Here is a 21,184-nt window from a genome sequence, read left to right as displayed (position 1 = left end):
TTTTAAAAACCCTGGGAAAAAACCCCCCCCCCCCCCCAATATGTCTCTCAATAAAAAAAAACCTGCCTGTTAAAACAAAATTAAATTGTTGTTTGAAATCGCATTTCCATTAAAGCTGGAGCTTCACTTAAATAACCCTCGTTTTGTAACAATTAACACCATCACGGAATCCTCTCGCTTAAGGCCGAGGAAGGCAAACTTTTTGATTTGTAAAACTTGACATGTTTTGCGAGCAGTAAACGTTGATGGAAATGTCACGGGTCAGCTCATATAAAAACAATAACTGGACCACTTAAACCTCTCACCTCTTTGAGATTAAAAATTCGATGATCTCATCTGTCTTTTCGGATCTTTCCATCAAACATTTGAGCTATTTATGTAATCCTCATATATAATAATAGCTACACCATAACACGGACAACAGAAGAGATAGGTGAACCCATCTCCCCTTGTCCTCCTTGGCTTATAATGAGAACAAATGGAAATGACCTTCCATGGCAGGACGCAATGGCTAGTGTTCTAATACAAATTCCATTACATTGAACGTCTACCGGGGCATTCATTAACAGATCTATAAAAATCCTTGTGAAGTCATAATGGGTAGAGGCCAATGAAATTTGATAATCAAGCTATAATTGAAGTCCCTACGGATCATTTATGGCAAAAAAATAGGGGAAATTAAAAGGCTAGTGTTAGTTATTTCACCGCCATTAAAGTATCTAAATCCCAAACTTTTTCTTTTTAATTCTGGAGTAAAGCTGAACTCTGGGATAAGCCGATATTGTCTAAATACAAGAGTCATGTGTATCCTTACTTCAATCTTAGGGTGCTTTGTGTATTTCTTCCAGATTGGCATAGTAGGCCAGTGTTATCCAGCTTCCTGTAATAAAGACCGCTCAATGCTGCTCTTGCTCTCTCCTTGTGCAGGGTGACTGGTCTTCTCTCTGCCCCTCTTGTAATAAAGACTGCTCAATTCTGCCTTCTCGTTGTGCAGGGTGACTGGTCTTGTCTCCATGCCCTCCTGTAATAAAGACCGCTCACTGCTACTCTCTCGTTGTGAATGGTGACTGGTCATGTCTCCGCCCCCTCCTGTAAAAAGGACTGCTCACTGCTACTCTATAGTTTTGCAGGGTGACTGGTCTCGTCTCCGCCTGTAATAAAGACTTGTCACTGCTGCTCTTTCTACTTGTGCAGGATGACTGGTCATGTCTCCGCCCCCTCCTGTAGGCATCCTGTAGTGAGTGAGGCCTGCTAGACCCCTCCCACAGCTCCACTCTCTGCACAGGCTACATGATGATGTCACTGCTACTTTTACAAGGTCATACTTGCGTTTGCAAAGCCGTTTGGTGCACAAAGGGGATTTTTATCCTTTGTGGCTATTGAGGAATATTTAAATGTACATTTGTGCACTCAGAGTTCAGTTTTAAGTAGGTGAAACACAGGCCATTTTTTGGGGGGGTTGCTGTTTACCTAAAAATGTTATTAAGCCATGCAGTGGGGCTATCCCCGCTTTGCAAGTGTTAGGTGCCCATTTTTGCCTAGAGTCAAAAATAACAAAGTTATACTAACCCAATCCTCAGAGTCAGCCAGCTGTGACTTCACTCCCTCCGGTCTCTTTCCTCTTTCCCTCCAGTGGTGGTATGTCCCTTGCCATCATCACCCATATATACTATGTATAGGACATGATGACTCAGGAATCTTAGACCACTGCAGTGGAGAGGGAGAGAGGTTCCAGGGACTGGTCTAAGAAACCGCTGGCTCCAAGGATTCGGGTGAGTATATTATACTTGTTATGTTTGACTCTAGGCAAAAACAAGCCCTTGCATTCCGAGTGTAGCCCCACTGCAAGAGTTAAGAAAATCTTCCCCCAGCAAGGGCACAGACAGAGATGCAAACCTGACAGGGGCTCTAACCTTTTCCTACTTTATCCAAAACTAAGAAAATACTGTATGTTTTGTCTTTAGATACAATGTAAAGAACCCAGGAACACTTTGTAACTTAAAACTAGGGATGTACCGATACCGTTTTTTTCGGTGTCAAGTACGAATAGCGATACTTTGCTTTCGGTACTCGCCGATACCGAGTACCGGTGGTTCCACTGGCATGGAGCCGGCTTCCCGGGCAATCAGGAAGCCAGGCGGTGGGACATACTCCCAGGCTTCCTGATTGCCCGGGAAGCCGGCTCCATGTTGTTTGGCAGGCTTGATTGTGTTTGGCCGGGAAACCAGCTTCCCAGCTAATCAGCATGCCGGGCATCGAGTAATGACCCGCCCCCCATATTCCTGATTGGCCAGGAAGCTGGCTCCATGCAATCAGCATCAAGCCGGCTTCCCGCTCAATCAGCAAGGAGCCGGCTGTTTGGCCAGCTCGATGATGATTGGCCAGGAAGTCCGAATCTGAATGAGACGAATCTGAAGCCGAATCTGAATCAGACATGTAACTTTTCTGGCCAATCAGATGTGTTTTACGGTTTAATGCACCTGAATGGGTCTGAACACGAACTTTCATTATGGCAACATGGGAGCCATATACAGTATATACATATAATACTAAAGCTGAGACTCCTAGACTGGAATACCATTCGGGATCCAAATTTCCAAACTGCATTGGGGAGCTCCTGAATGGCATTCGGGTTTGGGAGCCTCAGCTTCAGTAATATATGTATATGGATCCCATACCCGAATGTTATTCGGGAGCTCCCCTATGCAATTCTGAAATTCGGATCCTGAATGTCATTCGGGTCTGGGAGATTCAGCTTTAGTATTAATATCTGTATATGGTTTTCTGTGGTAGTCACAACGAATATCCGTAAACTTATTTGAAACTAATGAAATTCGGATTTCATCTGAATCCGAAACCCGAATCAAATTGAATTTCGGACCCGAATTCTGAAATAACGCAATATCCACATTTTTTCGCAGCTTACATGTCTAGAGTTTAATAGTCCTGGGGGAGGAGAAATTATATAATTACTATCCCTCTCTCTCTCTCTCTCTCTCTCTCTCTAGCATCTTAGCTGCCACACATCTTTGCCCAGTTTTTCTGTCAGCAACTTTCCTACAGCAAAACAAGCTTACATTGCCACTGTTAGGGACAGATTAATCATTCAGCTGTCAGTTAGGAAATATACCGGCTCCTATTTGGCATATTCTCAGAGTAGCTTCGGTATTCAATAATGATTTGCAGAGTCTTTATCGAATACCGGTTGTCACAGTCCTGAATCTCTCCTCTCATAATTTATTAAGCCTCTTAGAAAATGCCACTTTTTTTGATGTCTGGGGGAAGAAGAAAAAGGCACGACTAAATTTAAGGCATACCTATCACCCTTTTAATAATGCAAAGGGGAAGGATGAAGTTGTTGCCATTGTCATTGTAATTATGATAGTTTAGGTGGATTGAGTGATCATTTAAAGTGTATTTCCACGTTTGTAATCAAATTTGAGAATACCTTTCTATAGGGTTGTTATGTGTTACTAAGCATACAGCATACCGGTAGAGAATACAATGCTTGGCCAAAAAAAGTCACCACCTGGATTTTGGGCAGTTTTATGATCTGGGGTTGGTCAGGTCTAGATTCAGCAACACCATGTCCCCATAAAATGAGGTCAGCTTCCTCCTTGAATATACTGAATGATCAGGTTCTTACCTGATGAATCCTGGCATTGTCATCTTGGAATATGCCCAATGTGCCATCGGGCTCACGTTGTGAAAGAGTGGTTCAGTGGGAGCATGAGACGTCATTTTCACACATGGATTTGCCACCACACAGTCCAGACCTCAACCCCATTGAGAATCTTTGGGGTGTGCTGGCGAAGACTTCACACAGTAGTCCGACTCTCTCATCATCACTACAAGATCTTGGTGACAAATTAATACAACTCTGGATGGAAATACATGTTGTGACATTGTAAAAGGTTATTGAAACGATGCCACAGCCAGTGCGTGCCGTAATCAAAGCTAAAGGTGGGCCAATGAAATATTAGAGTATGTGATTTTCTTTTTTTTTTTGGCCAGGCATTTTGAATTTCTTACCTATTAGCTGTCCCTATGTAGCAGGTCTTTGGATAGACTGCAAGCTACTCGGCACAATTTCAAAGTCGTGAGAAACTCGGTCTGTCAACATAGATAATCTAGGGACAGATTGCACTTCCTCTAATTAACATACATTTCTTCTAGATCTTTAACCCTTTGTTAGGACAGCGAATGGTGAAATCTAGTTTACAATTGGTGATGAAATCTGCCAGCACAGTGCTGATGGGGTTAATTATGGCAATCTCTTCGGCCTCCTGGAGAAAAGTTTAGTAAAAAGAGAAAAGAATTTAGTTCAGAGAAAACGAGTAATATGTAAGCAGCTTTTTTTTTAAGTTATGCGATGTGAATAAGAACTTGTAACACATATAAAACAGGTATTATCCCAACATATCCATATAATTAAAAAAAATAGGTGTTATCCCAACATACTGTGTTAAAAAAAATAGGTGTCACCCCATACCAAAACCTGGGGTTATGCTCCCCACAGGGTGCTGTATACAATTACAATTGGCCCAGGCCCGCACGCATCATCCATTTACAGGATCTTTGAATAGAAAGACTCCAAGTCCCATTTGCCACTGCGGCAAAGGGACTTGCAGTTTTCAATGGCCGATAAATATGTGCCCCCCCCCAACACCCCCTGCCTTGCTTCCTGGGCTCCACTGCCCCTGCTGTGGCCCCCCACCAGTATCATGGATATCAAAGGGTATAGAGGAAAACAGAGGCCAGAGGACATACATTCCCTGATCTCCTCCCCGCTGAACGAAATCAGAAGTGACAATGATATCAGTCCCTGAGCTGTCATACCTCAGCTAGAGAAGGCGGGGAAGAAGCTAATCAAGCATGATCGGTGCTCGATCAGGTCCACTGAAGTGCAAATGTGATATTAGGGGTCTTAAAGAGAACCTGTCATCACTAGAATGCTATCACATAGGGGGCTTGTGAGCTCCTCGTGATAGCAAACAAAGTTAAAAAAAAAAAAAGTTTTGAAAAGTTTATTAAATAAAATAATAAAAAAAGTCCCCCCAATTTTTGTTTAAAGTCCCTTGCGTACATGCACATACTAATGCAAACACACATCGGGTGTACCTACATACCAAAAAGACAATTGTTCCATATGTGTTAGGTATTTCTTTGTATGCCAGAGAGAGAGTAATAGCTCTAGGGCCAATATTCATGGATATCATTAAACTGGTGACCTGTACAGGCTTTTAAATTGTTGCCTATGGACAATTTGGGATACTGTATTTTTTTCACCATTTCACAGGCACACACAATTTTTAAGCTTGGCGTGTTGGGTATTTATTTACTCAGCACAACCTCATCTTGTATAATTTACAAAACATGTGGGTATTATATTGTGTTTTGTGTACTAAAATTAACTTAAGTGTACCTTTCTTTGACCTTTTGGGTTTGATAAAGAGGTGCGTTAATATCATGCAACGTAAAAATTTGCAATAGCCGACATTTTATTCTACAGGGTCTGTGCTTTCAGGAAATATATAATTTTGGGGGATTTTAAATAATTTTCAGGCCTAAAATGTGGATTATAACACCTGAAAAAACCCCACAAAACCAACTATGGCAGCAAAAGGGTTAAAGCAGGTGTAAAGGCCATTTTTCAGTATTCAGCGCTGCGGTACTTTGACTGACGTTTATTCCGTTATGCAGCGCTGTACTGAAATGAATTTTATACCATTTTTTGGGGACAGATAGAGCTTTCTTTTGGTGGTTTTTAATCACCACTGCGGGTTTTATTTTTTAATATATTCAGGAGAAATTACTGAAAATTGTGAACATTTTTTTTTAACATTATGTTATAAAACAACTAATATTACCCACTTTTTTTGGTAAAATATAAAAGACGGGGTCACATCGGGTAAAAAGACACCAAACATGTCAAGCTTAAAAATTGCACGCACTCGTGAAATCGCAAAAAACTAGCATACGCAAAACTGGCCATAGGCGACACTTTAAAAGCTTTTACAGCTCATCAGTTTCGTGTTATCAGTGATTGATGGCCCTAAAATTATTGCTCTCACTGCGACGTTCGCAGCAATATGTAACATGTGCGGCGTAATGGGCGCAATCGTCGTTTTCGCAGGTATGCGCACCTGACGCATGTTTACATGCGTTTATGCAGGGGTGCAAACTTTTTTTAAAAAAATTATTTTTTTAATTCTTTTTTATGTGTAACTTAAACATTTTTGGGGGGAAACTACATTTTTTTCCTATTTTTTTTTCCACTTAACTTTATTGCTATCACAGAGGGGGCTAAGAAACCCCTATATGTGATAGCAAAAGAAGTGACAGGTCCTCTTTATGGAAACATCAGGGGTCTCCCAGATCCCTTGTGTCACCTAGGACCCCCTTGAAGAAGCTGATGAAGCACCGATCTGCTTCATCAGCTTCTCTCCAGCATCTGAAGCTGGAGAGTGACACAAGAATGCGGAAGTGATGTAATATATAACACTTCCGCATTCTGACAGCGGAGAGGGGACCGGAGGGAGATCGTGAACCGACCTCCCTCTCATCCCCTGTTACAGAGGCACAGCAGAGCCCGGGATCAGCGTGACAGCGGGAGGGGGGGAGATGCACATACCGGGACCCCATACAAGCGATTCGTCGGCTCTATAGCCGTCAAATTGCTTGTATGTTGACAGGCATCGCTGCCGGTTTTTAAATTATGTGTCTTTCCCGCTCGTGCGCGCCGCACGCATGAGTGGGCGGGACTAACAGGACGTGTATACACGCCCAGTTACATCCAAGAAGCTCCCGGCAGGCCATGTACACACAACAGCCGGCCGGGAGGTAGTTAAAAAATATGGCAAAAATTGTCTAAATACCTTTTTTTCCCACCTTTTAAAAATTGGTAAAATGACTGCTATCTTCTTTTATACAGTGAGATCTTCAAAGGCTGTGGATGGATATAACCAATGGGGTGCTGCATCTTCCGCCAACTTCATATCACGAGTTGAAGGAAGCAGTCACTAGGAAGAAGAGGTGGTACCTGGCGTGACCCGCTTATATGGGTGTGATCAACCTCCCTCTCCTGAGTTACAACGATACTATGCAAGGGGAAGAGGCGCTGTCATCAGGCAGCAATAAAGTCTAGCGATTGGGTCGTTGAGAAGAGGGTGTCAACACTCTCTGAATGTCAAGCACATCAGCATCATGTAATATCTTAAATTAAACTTGACATGGCAGTTTCAACGATGAACCCTTGAAGAAGGTTCACCCTTGAAATGTGGGAGCCAGGACGCACACTCCAAGCAGTGACTACATGTTTCTCAATTGTATCAATGCTTGACCATCTCTTGTATCCAGTTGGTTGAGCATGACTCAACGTAGATAAATGTTTATGTGATGTGGTGGTGTCATAACGATCACATGGCTTTATTCTAAACAAAGGGTTAGGGTTGGCACTAGGGTAAGCGCTAGGGTTGGAGTTACAAAGTATTCAAATTGAAGTACAAACTATCAGGCCTTGAGTGGTGGAAGAATGCAGACGTCCATTAAAGTCTTCCCATTGTAGTTACCACTGATATTCATAGCCTTGCAGCTTTTCCAGATGATACCATGTTGTACTGGTAACTTCTTACTAACTATATTCAGAACTAGGGATGCACCACTGCCGATACTAGTATCGGTATCGGTGCCGATACCAAGTATTTGGGTGAATACTCGTAATCGCCCAAATGCTCCAATTCCTTCCCTGATACCGGAACGTCTGGTCATAGAAAGATTTCCTCTGACCGGCAGTACTGTGGGGCACATGGAGCTGGCTTCCTAGCCACACAGGAAGCCGGGCGGTGGGTAATGACTTGCCGCTCGGCTTCCTGATTGGCCGGGAAGCCGGCTCCATGTTGTTTGGCCAGTTCCATGCTGATTTGTTGCCAAGCCGGCCAAACAGCGTGGAGCTGGCTTCACAGCCAATCAGCATCCAGCCAGCCAAACAGCATAGAGCTGGCTTCCCATCTAATCAGGAAGCTGGTCAGTGGGTGATGTCCCGGCTCCCGTCGTCCTGATTGGCTGGAAAGCCGCCTCCATACTGATTGGCTGGAAAGCCGGCTTCCCGGCCAATCAGCATCGAGCTGGCCAATCAGCATCGAGGTGGCCAAACAGCATCCAGCCGGCTTCCCGGAAGTACTTGTATCGGTACTTGGTATCGGCAAGTACTAAAAGAGAAATAACAGTACTAGTACTCGATACCGAAAGAAACGGTATTGGCACATCCCTATTCAGAACCATTTCACAACTCACCATGGTGGTTTGGCTTTGTTATCATACAAAGCCATGTGGTTTCCATGTTGGTGGTGTCATAAGGATCACATGGCTTTGTTTAGGGTTAGCACAAAAGTTAGGTGAAGTACAAACTATCAGTGCTTGAGTAGTGGAGGAATCTAATTCTTCTGTGTGGAGACTTCTCCATCCATGTAAATGTTCCCTTTACAGTTACCCCTGATGTCCAAGACCTTGCAGCTTTCTCCAGCTGAAGCCATTGTGGGCTGGTAACTTCTTATTGGCTACTTCAATGCATGTTACCCTAGAACCCCACAAGAAGATAAGGGAACTTACCGGTTAGGTGCGCAGTGGGTTACTTCTTCTGCATAGTCCACATAGCTAGCCCAAGCCCTGTCCCCCTTTGAGGACCTGGACATTGGCTACATGCATCCTCCTCACCCTGAATAGTAATCACAGTCTGGTGTGATGTACAAACTAAATAGGACAAGAAAAGATTTTCTTTTTCCTGCCTTACATTATTATTTATACGCGTTACACTACAAAGCCGTGCGCGGTTACTAGGATTTTAACTTATTTACACTCGTCCTTATTTACGACCCAGTGAAAGTTCTGGCATATTAATAACTTAAAAGAATAGCACGGATACTATTTATAGCGTATTACCGGGCAGATCCGCCGGCACCAGGAAAATTAACTGAGAAAAGTTGTCAAGTGAAAAACATTATTGTTTACCAACAGATCCATCAACTTGTGACGAGTGTGAATTGTGCTTTTCTTTCTATTGCATTTATCTGCTGTGACAGATGCTTTCAATACAAGCCGTGTTTTATTACAACGGTGTGCACTGCCAGTCACAAGATGAGTCAAATAATATTAAATTATTATTCCCGCTTTCATATCTAGCTTATAAAAAAAAAAAAAAAAGGTGCTCGAGAAACACGTCTGCTTTATTCTGTTCAGTCATGCGATTAAAGATTTGGTGCAGATATGTTACTTCGGAAAGTGTGATGGCGTCTGCCTTAAAATGACTCTGTCGCTTGAAAAAAAAAAAGAAAAATGCGAATGAAAGCCGCTTCATACAAATAGAGAAGCACCGGGCTGTTCCAGGAAGCTAAAATCAACTTTATTATTCCACCGCAACACAGAATACGCCTTTCTAGCACCTCGTTGGCGCATTTCAAGCTTCACTAAAGTAGTATTAAGCTCTCAATCCTTTTTTTCAATAATGATTCCAGATCAAACAAATCTACATTTCCCAGCAAAGTATTCCTTTACATTTTTGCTCAAGCGCTTACAGTCATTATATTCCAGGGCAGCTCCAGATTTCTTAGCTCAGCTTTCCTGAACTTCCTGTGCAGTACAAGATCACAAGGGACAGAGCAGTCTGTGGCAACTGTCCATCTAATACCTTAAAGAAGGGCGATGGGAGGAAGAAAGAAGGATCTGGAACCTGGATAAGGAGTGGGTTGGAGGGAAACTCCCTACTTTCTTGGCAACTCTTTGATAGGATACATCTTCCTCCTCCCAACGGACCATGGACTCCTCCCGATGGACCACCCTTAGCAAATCCCTCCACAGATTCCTCCCCATGGACCACCTTTAGGAAATCCCTGCATGGACTCTTCCCCATGGACCACCCTTAGGAAATCCCTCCACAGATTCTTCCCATGGACCACCCTTAGGAAATCCCTCCACAGATTCCTCCCCATGGACCACCTTTAGGAAATCCCTGCATGGACTCTTCCCCATGGACCACTGCAAGGGTTAAAATATTATTAAACTCTTCTACTTTTTTTTCAATAATGAATCCAGATTAAACAAGTATACATCGCCCAGCAAAGTATTCCTTTAAATTTTTGCCCAGGCACTCACAGTTACCATGTTTCCAGCCAGGTCCAACTCTCTCAGCTCGGCTTCCCTGAACATCCTATCCAATACAAGACCAAAAGGGACAGTGCAGTATCCAGCAGCTGTCCATCTACTACCTTAGAGAAGGAGGATGGGAGGAAGAAAGAAGGATCCAGAGCCTAGACATACAGTGGGTTTGAGGGAAACTCACATGCCGTTGGCAACTCTTCGACTGGATAAGTCTTCCTTCTCCTCCTGGACTCCTCCCCATGGACCACCCTTAGGAGATCCCTCCACGGACTCTTCCCCATGGACCACCTCTATAAATCCCTCCACAGACTTCTCCACATCGGCCATTCTTAGCAAATCCCTTCATGGGCCACCCTTAGAAAATCCGCCCAAGGACTCATCCCAATGGACCAGCCTTAGAAAATCCCTCCATGGACTCCTTCCCATAAAGCACCCTTAGGAAATCCCTCCACTGACTCCTCCCCATGGACCACACTTAGGAAATCCCCCCATGGACTCCTCTCCATGGACCGTGCTTGGGAAATCTCTCCCTGCAGAACGTTTTGCCCACTCACCCTTGTAGTAAGCAGCCACTACTTCTGAACTATCCCTGACCTGAAAACGTAACTTTGTGTGACCTAGCCCCCTTTCTCCCCTTGTCACGCTGTCACGCTGTCCCCCCAATTCTTTGCTTTTTCTTGTGCTTCAGACCTGTCTAGATCAGCAGGTGAGAATAAAGGGAAAAAGACTTTCAAACTTTCCGAGATGAGAAAGAGAGACAACTTTAAGTACAATTTATGTAGGCCATGCCTCCCTCCCCTTTCATTCCTTTCCCCAGTTAAGTAGGCCACAAAGGATTGATATGCAAAAAAAAAGCAACTACAAAAAATAAATAAAAATCATCCATTTGGCACAATTTTTCAGGAACTTACCTTACTTTGGAGAGATGTCCTCTCACTTCCTGTTGTGTTTACAGGACAGGAAGTGAAGGAAAATCTATGGAATTAAACATCATAAAAAATACAGAGGTTTTAAACTATTCCCTACTATATACAGTATATACATTAAACTAATGCTTAGCCCCCTAACCTATATCTTAACCACTGGCTTAAACTAATCTTAACCTAACCCACTACTCTTAACACCTATCTCTAGGTTAACTCCTTCCAACATGTTCTTCCTTCACCCAAACCATCATGCCATGCTGTCCTGGGATCCCGAAAAACTCTGCACCAAAAAATGTTGCTCCAAGGTCCTGCTGTCTTAACCAAGAGATGTACACGTCCAGATGTAGAGTAAACTAATCATTTTGTCTTCTGGCTCAAATTATTTTCACAGATACGCGAGCGCCTGCAAAGTTTTAGCTGGGATTTAAATAGAATTTCAACGGCATTTATCTGTAATCCTCACAAAATGGCAGGATTTGAAGGGATTGTGTATTGGATACAAGTTTTCCTTCTTTGTTTATAATGACCATGACCAATAAAAAAATAAAATGGTGACATATTTGTGTTAGTTACATTAATATCAAAGATTGGATAATAATATCTAACGATGTTCTATACATCCAGCAGGTGGTGCTCTAGAGTCATTTTTACATCATTAGCATGCTTTGATTTCACCTGTGCTGAGAGACATCTTCTTTTTACAGAAATCAACGGGGAACATTTATGAATTCAATTGCACCTCGATCAGTAGTTTAATTAATCTTTAAGTCTGTTTTGCAAACAAAGTCTCTGTCTACCTCTTTTCTCTATTATGCCACAACTGCTAGCGATGACATCGAAGCTCAGAGCTGTGGCAGAACATAGAAGTGCTAAGGGGAACGTTTTAAAACACGTTCAGATATGTCAATTTTCCTCAAGACAAATTAATTGATGCATGCAAAAAATAAATCTGTCCCTAAATTGCATTTAAATAAAAGAAATAACGAATTGCCCCATCAGACCAGGAACTCCTCCCAGATAGCGCAGTACTTAGGGGGTTATTCATAAAGCTGCTGAAGGCAGCCGAGTGAGTAACCGAGCCGAAGTGAAGTGAGACGAACGCTGTTTGGCTATTTACTTCAGCCTTGTACGGCTGATTTCAGCCGTACCTCGGCTAAAATCAGTCGTACATGGGCTGCCTTCGGTCAGCCGAACATGCTCTGCAAGTTCGGCTGAGCCAGAGTGCAGAAGGAGTTCGACTCATCTGGATCGGCTGAGCCGAAGCGCCGGCAGCTCACTCGCTGCAGGATCGCCCCTATTCTCATAGGAGCCGAACGGCAGTAAGTGAATAGCTTAATGCCACTGAGCGTCATTCGGCTCGGCTATTCTGCTCGGTACCTCTGAGGTATTTGGCAGAATAGTAAAAAAGTGAAATGAATAAAAGTTTTTTGTTTTTTTTAATGAAAAATTATTTAAAAAATTTTTAAAAATAGGAAAATTAAAAAAAAGAAAAATAATTTAAAGAAAGGAAAAAAAAAAGAAAAGAAAGAAAATGATGCATGACAACCCGACCGCACACGACAAACTCCTGCCATATATTGTCAAATCTGACAGATGACAGCAAAATAACAACAATTGGGCAGAGCTGGTGGTGACATCACTGCTAGCTCTGCCCCAATTGTTTCCTATTGACGTCACAGCCTGCTCCACCCAGTTGTTATTGTTTAATGACAGATCAGTGTCCCCAGGTCATTTGGGAATGCTGATCTGTCATTACAACTGGGCGGAGCGAGCTGTGACATCACGGTTGTCTCCGCCCAGCTGTCATTTACGTGGAGAAAGGTTGGCTTCGGCCGACCTTTCTCCACGATTCGGCTGTCACTTTGGCTCAGTCAAGCCGAAGCATGTGTCTTCGGCTCAGCTGCTGTACAGGTTATAGTGAATATCCCGTGCAGAAGCCCTTAGGTTTGACTGCAACTGAAGCTAGCCGAAGGAGCTGGTATCTCAGGCAGGAAGTGAGGGGAACGCGCCAACAACAACACAGACAGAATTACTAATGCTTTTTCTTTGTAATAAGGAGAGGAAGTCTAGAACCCCTGTCTGTATCCTTGTTACAGATTTTCCCTCACCTCCTGTCTGGTATCAGCAGGACAGGAAGTGATGGTAAGGACACATTCACACCTGTGCTCTCACGTACCTGGTAGAGGACTGAATGAGCTGAGGAGGCCTCCCTTGCGGCTCTTGTCTCACACCCCTGGACGTGTGGACAGGGAGTGAGTAGACAGAGAGTAGCAAGGTGTCAAGGTGTTCAGACACCGTGCCAGGTAAGAGTCCAGCAATAGGTTCCCAAAGGTGATGAGCTGGACTGGTATTTAGCTGGGAGGTCTGCGTGGCCTGAAGCAGGAACTGGAGCGAATTCAAACAAGCCATGTTTTCCGACAATGCAGAAAACTAAGACCCGCGCATGCGGAGTAGCGCACAAACTCCCGGACATAGCCTTACATGTGCATTGTGTAAATGTACTGGAAAATGCGTGTCCTATCATGTGTCACCGCAAATGCGCAGCAACTTGCGTACTGCAGTGGAATGCATTTCAGTATTCAGCGCTGCAGTACTTTGAGTGACATTTATTCCGTCATGCAACGCTGTACTGAAATGAATCTTATACCATTTTTTTGGGGACAGATAGAGCTTTCTTTTTGGTGGTATTTAATCCCCACTGCGGGTTTTATTTTTTGCTATATTAAGGAAAAATTATTGAAATTTTTTTTTCCATTATGTTAGGAAACAATGATTATTACCCATATTTTTGGTAAAATATAAAAGACGGGGTCACGTCGGGTAAATAGACACCAAACATGTCAAGCTTTAAAATTGGGCGCACCAGCGCAATCGCAAAAAACTACCATACCCATATAAGCGACGCTTTAAAAGCTTTTACCGCTCATCAGTTTAGTGTTATCAGTGATTGATGGACCTAAAATTATTGCTCTCACTGCGACAATTCTTTTTTTATGTGTAACTGAAATTTTTTTGGGGGGAATGTTAATTTTTTTTTCCTATTTTTTTCCCACTTAACTTTATTGCTATCAGATAGGGGGCTAAGAAACTCCTCTATGTGATAGCAAAAGATGTGACAGGTCCTCTTTATGGAGACATCAGGGGTCTCTAAAACCCCTAATGTCACCTAGGGACCCCTAGGGGCGCAATTCACGGGACCTCATACAAGCGATCCGCCGGCTCTATAGCCGGCGGATCGCTTGTATGTTAACAGGCATCCCTGCCTGTTTTTAAATTTTAGGACTTTCCTGCTGCCGCATAGCACACGTGAGGGGGCGTGGCTGAGCGTCTAAAGACACCCGCTCAGATCTAGAGGGCTCCCGGCTGGCCATCTTTTTACAATTGTGACATTAAATATGAATGGGCTTTTAATGCAGCGTACTTAAAACGTGTGATAATGCACTTTTAATGCAACACACAGGTGTAACCATACTCTAAAAACAGGAGTTCCAATCTAATCTAAGAAAGCTTTTGGCTTGCCATACACCGATCAGCAATGACACCTGCAAGTGGAGGGGATACATTTGGCAACACATGAACATTTTGTCCCTGAAGTTGATGTGTTGGAAGCAGAAAAAATGGACACGTGTAAGGATTTGAGCGACTTTGACAGGGACCAAATTATGGCAACTCCAGAACTGCAGCTCTTGTGGGATGTCCCCAATCTGCAGTGGTCAGGACCTACCAAAAGTGATCGAAAGAAGGAAAACCAGTGAACCGGCAACAGGGTCATGGGCGGCAAGGCCCATGTAGTCAGATCCAATAGAAAAGCTACTGTAGCTCAGATTGCTGAAAAAGGTAATGCTTTTTCCAATAGAAAGATGTCTGAACACACAGAGCATTGCAGTTTGTTGTGTATGGGACTGTGAGGTTTGGTGGAGTCCATGCCTTAACGGGTCAGGGCTGTTTTGACGGCAAAAGGGGGACCCATTCGATATTAGGTGGGTGTTCATAATTAGGGATGCACCGATTCAGACCAGAAAGCTGGCTCCATGCCTTCTTGTCACCTAGTGACGGGAAGCATGGAGACGGCTTCACTGCTAATCGGGAAGCCAGGTGGCGAGTCTCTACATGCTGCCTGGCTTCCTTAATGGGACTTCGGGTACCGGTATTCGGTATCGGCAAGTACCGGAAAAAAATACCGGTACTCGATACCGAAAAACCGCTATCGGTTCATCCCTATTCATAATTTTGGTGTACATTTTTAAAGCATAAGTGCACTTTTAGACGAAGAGCACATATACATTTTGCCCCCCTTCCTTGAACTAAACGATCCCACCCTCCACAAATCTACTGAGATCCGAGGGCCGCCACTTTACTGTGTATTGACATCCAGCGCTGAAAGTCTCCCTCTTCTGGCTGCATCCCTCCTCAGCTAGGAGATGGCCCCATAGAAGTCTATTGGGCTGTAATGTGCAGGTGCAGCCAGCAGAGGGAGCATTGCCACGCTGGTTGTAAACAGTAATGGAACCTTGCCCATTAGATCTCAGTAAGTACAGGTATGTGGAGAGGGAGGATGGGTTTGTTTAGGTCAGGGATGAGTGGGGCAAAAAGGATAAGGGCATTTTAGGTTACAGTGCGCTTATTTAAAAAAAATTATATAACCTTTAAAAAAGCCACAAAAATAAAATAAAAAGGCAAAAAAGCTTCCATATTTCAGCGTAATAAATGTGTGAAAAAAACAATAGATTTGCTATCCCAGCAGACTTCATTGTTTGAGACTACTCCAACAAATCAGCCTTCCAACAACGTGCCCCCAGAAATCTTTTTAAAATACTCGCAGCTCCTCCTGTTACTAAGCATTGAAAATCCCTGCCGTAGATGAGCCACAAATCTCCCTACAATGTCTCATGCTTTAAACACACATCAGTAAACTCCTCCATCAGGAGTCGCAGCATTTATATTCCTCACTTTGTGTTTGAACAATAACCTGATCACGTAGAATAAGTAGCACAACCGTATTCTGCCGCATGGAGAAAAGCAGGCCAAATCTCTCATATAGTGTGCAGAAGTCAAAAGCTAACAATAGATACTCAGCTTTCATTTCTTATTACCTCTTCAAAGGCGTCTCACCATCCCTCTCATCCCTCGCCTTTCATGTTATCTCCTCGGGTTCCGTTTGTGTTCATTCTGTCAACAATTATTCTGACAACTACACCCATTTTCCCATTTAGTACACTAACAATATACAAAACGTAATATTATTACCCTAGGTGTCGAATAATAATAATAATAGACTCTTTTTTTTTTCCTTCCTCCTTTTGTTTAGCTCCAGTGTGAGAGCTCAGGGGGAGCACAGGCCGTACAAATATGTGACAATGCTGCCATCTCTTGTTAGGTGGAGACCGGAGTATAATTCGATGTCTTGTTGTTATGTGTAAAAGCTTAAACCCCATGCGTTTTCTGTTGATTTTATATCAAAGCGCAACAAAGAAAAGAACAATGGATGCTTTAAAGCAGCCTTTGCCAAACAGGGGTACATGGAACCCTAGGGATCCCCCTGAGGTTGCCATGGGTTCCTTGAGCAGTGAGCAATGCTGAATTGATTTCCTACCTGCACTGACCACCAATGCAAGGGGACATATCTACAAAGACCACTAATGTAATGGGACATGTCTATGCTGACCACCAATGCAAGGGGACATATCTACAAAGACCACTAATGTAATGGGACATGTTTATAATGATTGGAATGGACCATATTTATAATGGTCACAGGAGACTAAGTTTATTCTACATCCAATGTTTTATCTTTATCAATGCTTTAAAGCAGCCTTTGCCAAACAGGGGTACATGGAACCCTAGGGATCCCCCTGAGGTTGCCATGGGTTCCTTGAGCAGTGAGCAATGCTGAATTGATTTCCTACCTGCACTGACCACCAATGCAAGGGGACATATCTACAATAACCACTAATGTAATGGGACATGTCTATGCTGACCACCAATGCAAGGGGACATATCTACAATAACCACTAATGTAATGGGACATGTCTATGCTGACCACCAATGCAAGCGGGCATGTCTACAATGACTACTAATGCGAATGGACATGTTTATAATGATTGGAATGGACCATATTTATAATGGTCACAGGAGACTAAGTTTATTCTACATCCAATGTTTTATCTTCTATTTACTTAATGGACTATTGAAGATCCAGGATCATGGACATTTTTTAACCATTTATTATTTTCACTGGAGTGCAAGTTACACACATGCGTTTTTCTTGTCGGTATTCTTTGCACATTGCATGACATTGATTCACAGTTAATATTTAGTGCATTGGATTTTTCATTATGGATATTTTGTAGCAATTACATTTACACTAAGGTGCATGTTATATACATGCGTTTCTTTTTTGTTTTGCACTTTTTACACATTGTATCACATTACTCCAAGGTCAGCATCTACTATATCTGACACTTTGCGGTCTCATTCACACAGCGCGGCTTTTACCATTAATTTCATACGTTATATCTGACCACACAGATTTCAGCTGCTGCTTAACTTGACTAGAGTAGTGGCGCGAGGTTTCACATCATTCATGTTTATAATGATGACTAATGTAATGGGACATGTCTACAATGACCACAAATGAAAGTGTGAAAGTGGACATGTCTATGCTAATTGCCAATGCAAAGGGACATGTCTACAATGACTACTAATGTAATGGGACATGTGTGCACTAGTTTAGGTGGACATGTCAACACTGACCACTAATGTAAAGGTGGCCATACACCTTACAACCCTCGCATTGGCTTTCGTTGTGCGATGGTTGTAAGGTGATTTAAAGTTCGTACGAACTGCCCATCTTAGGCAGGCAGATCGTACTTGCGATCATCGCTAGCCCTCCCCGCTGAGGGGAGGGCTTACAGATGATTGCATTGGTAAGCGGCCAGTGTGCACTTGCGCACCTCGGGCCGTGTGGCTTTCGTCTTGCGATCACGCTACCAACCAGCCACAAATTGTACGATTTTCAGCGTGTTTTCTAGCGTGCTCGTAATATGAAAATCGTGCGACCTTACAGTGAATGCGGTCGCACGCTGCCCTGACGATTATCACACGATCGCAAGGTCACCCGCGGTTATCATACGATAATTGTCAAGTGGATGGGCATCTTAAAGGAGAACTATGGGGTTAGGGCTTTTCCCCATAGTTCTCTTTAGGGTAATGGGAGGACACAAACTAGCGTCCTCCCGTCACCCTAGGCTCAGGCTACAGCTCGCGGTATACTGAGACGCCGCAGCTGAAGCAGATCCCGACAATTATGTCTGGATCCGCCCAGCTGCGTGAGTGACAGCTGGCTCTGCCTATCTAGAGGCAGAGCCAGCTGTACCCTCCCCCGTCCGTTCCGCCAGTCAGAGTTGGCAGATCGGAGCGGGGAGGGGGGAATCCAGCCCCTCCTCTGTCACGGTAGACCGCTGTGACAGGATCGAGAAGTTCGAGAAGTGAGCGAACGCCGGTATGTGTTTGCTAACTTCCCGATCTACTGAGCCGACCTGTGACAGTTTTATTGTCACAGATCGGCTAGAACTATGAGGATGAGTGAAAAGCACTCCCCTCATAGTTCTCCTTTAAGGGGACATGTCTACGATGATGACTAATGTAAGAAGACATGTCTATACTGCCCAACAATGCAAGGGGACATATTTTAATGACCACATATGTAAGGGGATATGTCTCCAATGACCATTAGTGCAATGGGACACGCCTACAATTGCCACTAAAATAAGAGGACATGTCTACAATGATCACTAATATAAGGGGACATGTCTACAATGACCACTAATATAAGAGGACATGTCTACAATGATCACTAATATAAGGTGACATGTCTACAATGACCACTAATATAAGGGGATATGTCTACAATGATCACTAATATAAGGGGACATGTCTACAATGACCACTAATATAAGGGGATATGTCTACAATGACCACTAATATAAGGGGGTATGTCTACAGTGACCACTAATATAAGGGAATATGTCTACAATGACCACTAATATAAGGAGATATGTCTACAGGGACCACTAATATAAGAGGAAATGTCTACAATGACCACTAATATAAGGGGATGTGTCTACAATGACCACTAATATAAGGGGACATGTCTACAATGACCACTAATATAAGGGGACATGTCTACAATGACCACTAATATAAGGGGATATGTCTACACTTACCACTAATATAAGAGGACATGTCTACAATAACTACAAGTGTAAGGGGATATGTCTACTGTACATTGACCGCTAATGTAAAGGGGACACCACAATATTTCTGCATTTCTTTTCTATTATTATGATTCATTTCGTTGTTGTATAGTGCAGCGTTGTGTAAAAGGTGATCTGTGTCAAGCATGCTAGGTATGCCAAGGTCTTTTTTCTCATATTTAGCCACTTGAGTTGTTTGGATGTGCCTGATACAGCCAGGCTTTCAAGTGGTTAAAACAAGCTAAAATCCGTTCATATTTCAGTATGCATGCAATGTACCCCTTAACATTCGAAATGTCCCCCCACAACCTTGGTAGACTCCGATTACAGACACAGTCGCTAGTGATGGTAACAGCAATATCGCTTATCTCTCTTATTCTTACTCTGTGCAGTGAAACCGGTTTTGTTTTTTTTCTTTTCCTATTGTTTTATTACTTTGCTATTATGTTTGTTAAATTGGTACATAATGTCGACAGAGTTGGTACACTCCTTTGATTTCCCTTGAACAATCTAGCACTCCAACCTTGTTCTCAAGAATGATTGATCTGTATGTACCTCTATTATTATGATTGTATTGTATTCTGATACTTTGATTGTTCTTCTTGTGTATGCTTTGAAAATTCAATAAAAATTACATGCACCGAAAAAAAAAAAAAAACAAGCTCAAAGGTATTTGTTTTGTTCAAGCTTTTATGTGAAAGGGATCTGGGCAGCTGCAGAGCTATGCATCGTGGATGATGCCCTTACCTACCCAACCCCACCCCCTTATGGTTTCCTGCGCTCTCCCACTGTTCCCAGGTGCTTGAGACCATAACAACCACAGTCAGTATAGTGAGCAGGTGGTGGTTCCCTGATGTTCTCTGCAGTCTGTGAATCCAGATGCCCGCAGTTCTGAGCATATCTGCATTGAGAACTGTCAAAATCCTGGCTGAACAGCAAATCAAGCACAAGCCTGTACTCGGTTGGCTGGAGCAGAGGACCGGGGAGACATCAAAGGTCTAATAGACCATTGGTGTCTCCATTAAAGAGTAATTATCAGTTCCCTAATGCTATCACATGGTGGGGGTTATTAGGTGAAGGTGAAAAAGTGTTACAAAATGAAAAACTTTATTAAATGAAATAATAATTCACATACACGTGTCCTACAAGAGCACTGACAGATTGTAGTCTATCCCGGGAGCGAACACTAAACTCAATGCCAACACTAACCTTCCTTCTGGGGGGAGTGAGTTTGGAGTGATGGCTACTTTACAACACACACAGGGACCATGGGGAACACAAGTATCCCCCCTCCAGAAGGAAGGACAGTGTCAGCACCAATTCAGAGGTGATCGGAGGATCTACAGCCGAGCAATACACAAATAAGATACAATTTTGTTAATAGTTAAAGGAGAACTATGAAGTGAGTGAAAATCACCTCATGCTCATAGTTCTAGCCGACGTGTGACAATGAAACTGGGTGATAGGCAGAGCCAGCTGTCACTCACGCAGCTGGGTGGATCTCAACAGTAATGTCGGGATCCGTCCCGGCTGCGGCGGTCTCAGTATAGCGCGAGCTGTAGCTCGCAATATACTGAGCTTTGGGTCACGGGAGGAGGTTAGTATATGTTCTCCCGTGACCCTGAGGAGAACTATGGGGAAAAACACTGACTCCATAGTTCTCTTTTAACTCCTGAGTTTAGTGTCACGTTAAAACCCCCCGACTGCCCCACGCACACACATAAGAATGTCAAATGTTCTACGATTGAGCTACTGTATCGCGATTTGTAGGTATATTATTTTTAGCAGTGATTCCGAGAGACCTGTAAAATATTTTAAGGATTCCTCTGGGGTAAAAAAAAAAAAAAA

Source organism: Nanorana parkeri, unplaced genomic scaffold, assembly GCF_000935625.1.
Source record: "Nanorana parkeri isolate BGI_ZX_2015 unplaced genomic scaffold, ASM93562v1 scaffold58, whole genome shotgun sequence".
Lineage (NCBI taxonomy): Eukaryota > Metazoa > Chordata > Amphibia > Anura > Dicroglossidae > Nanorana > Nanorana parkeri.
Note: the sequence above shows the minus strand (reverse complement) of the source record.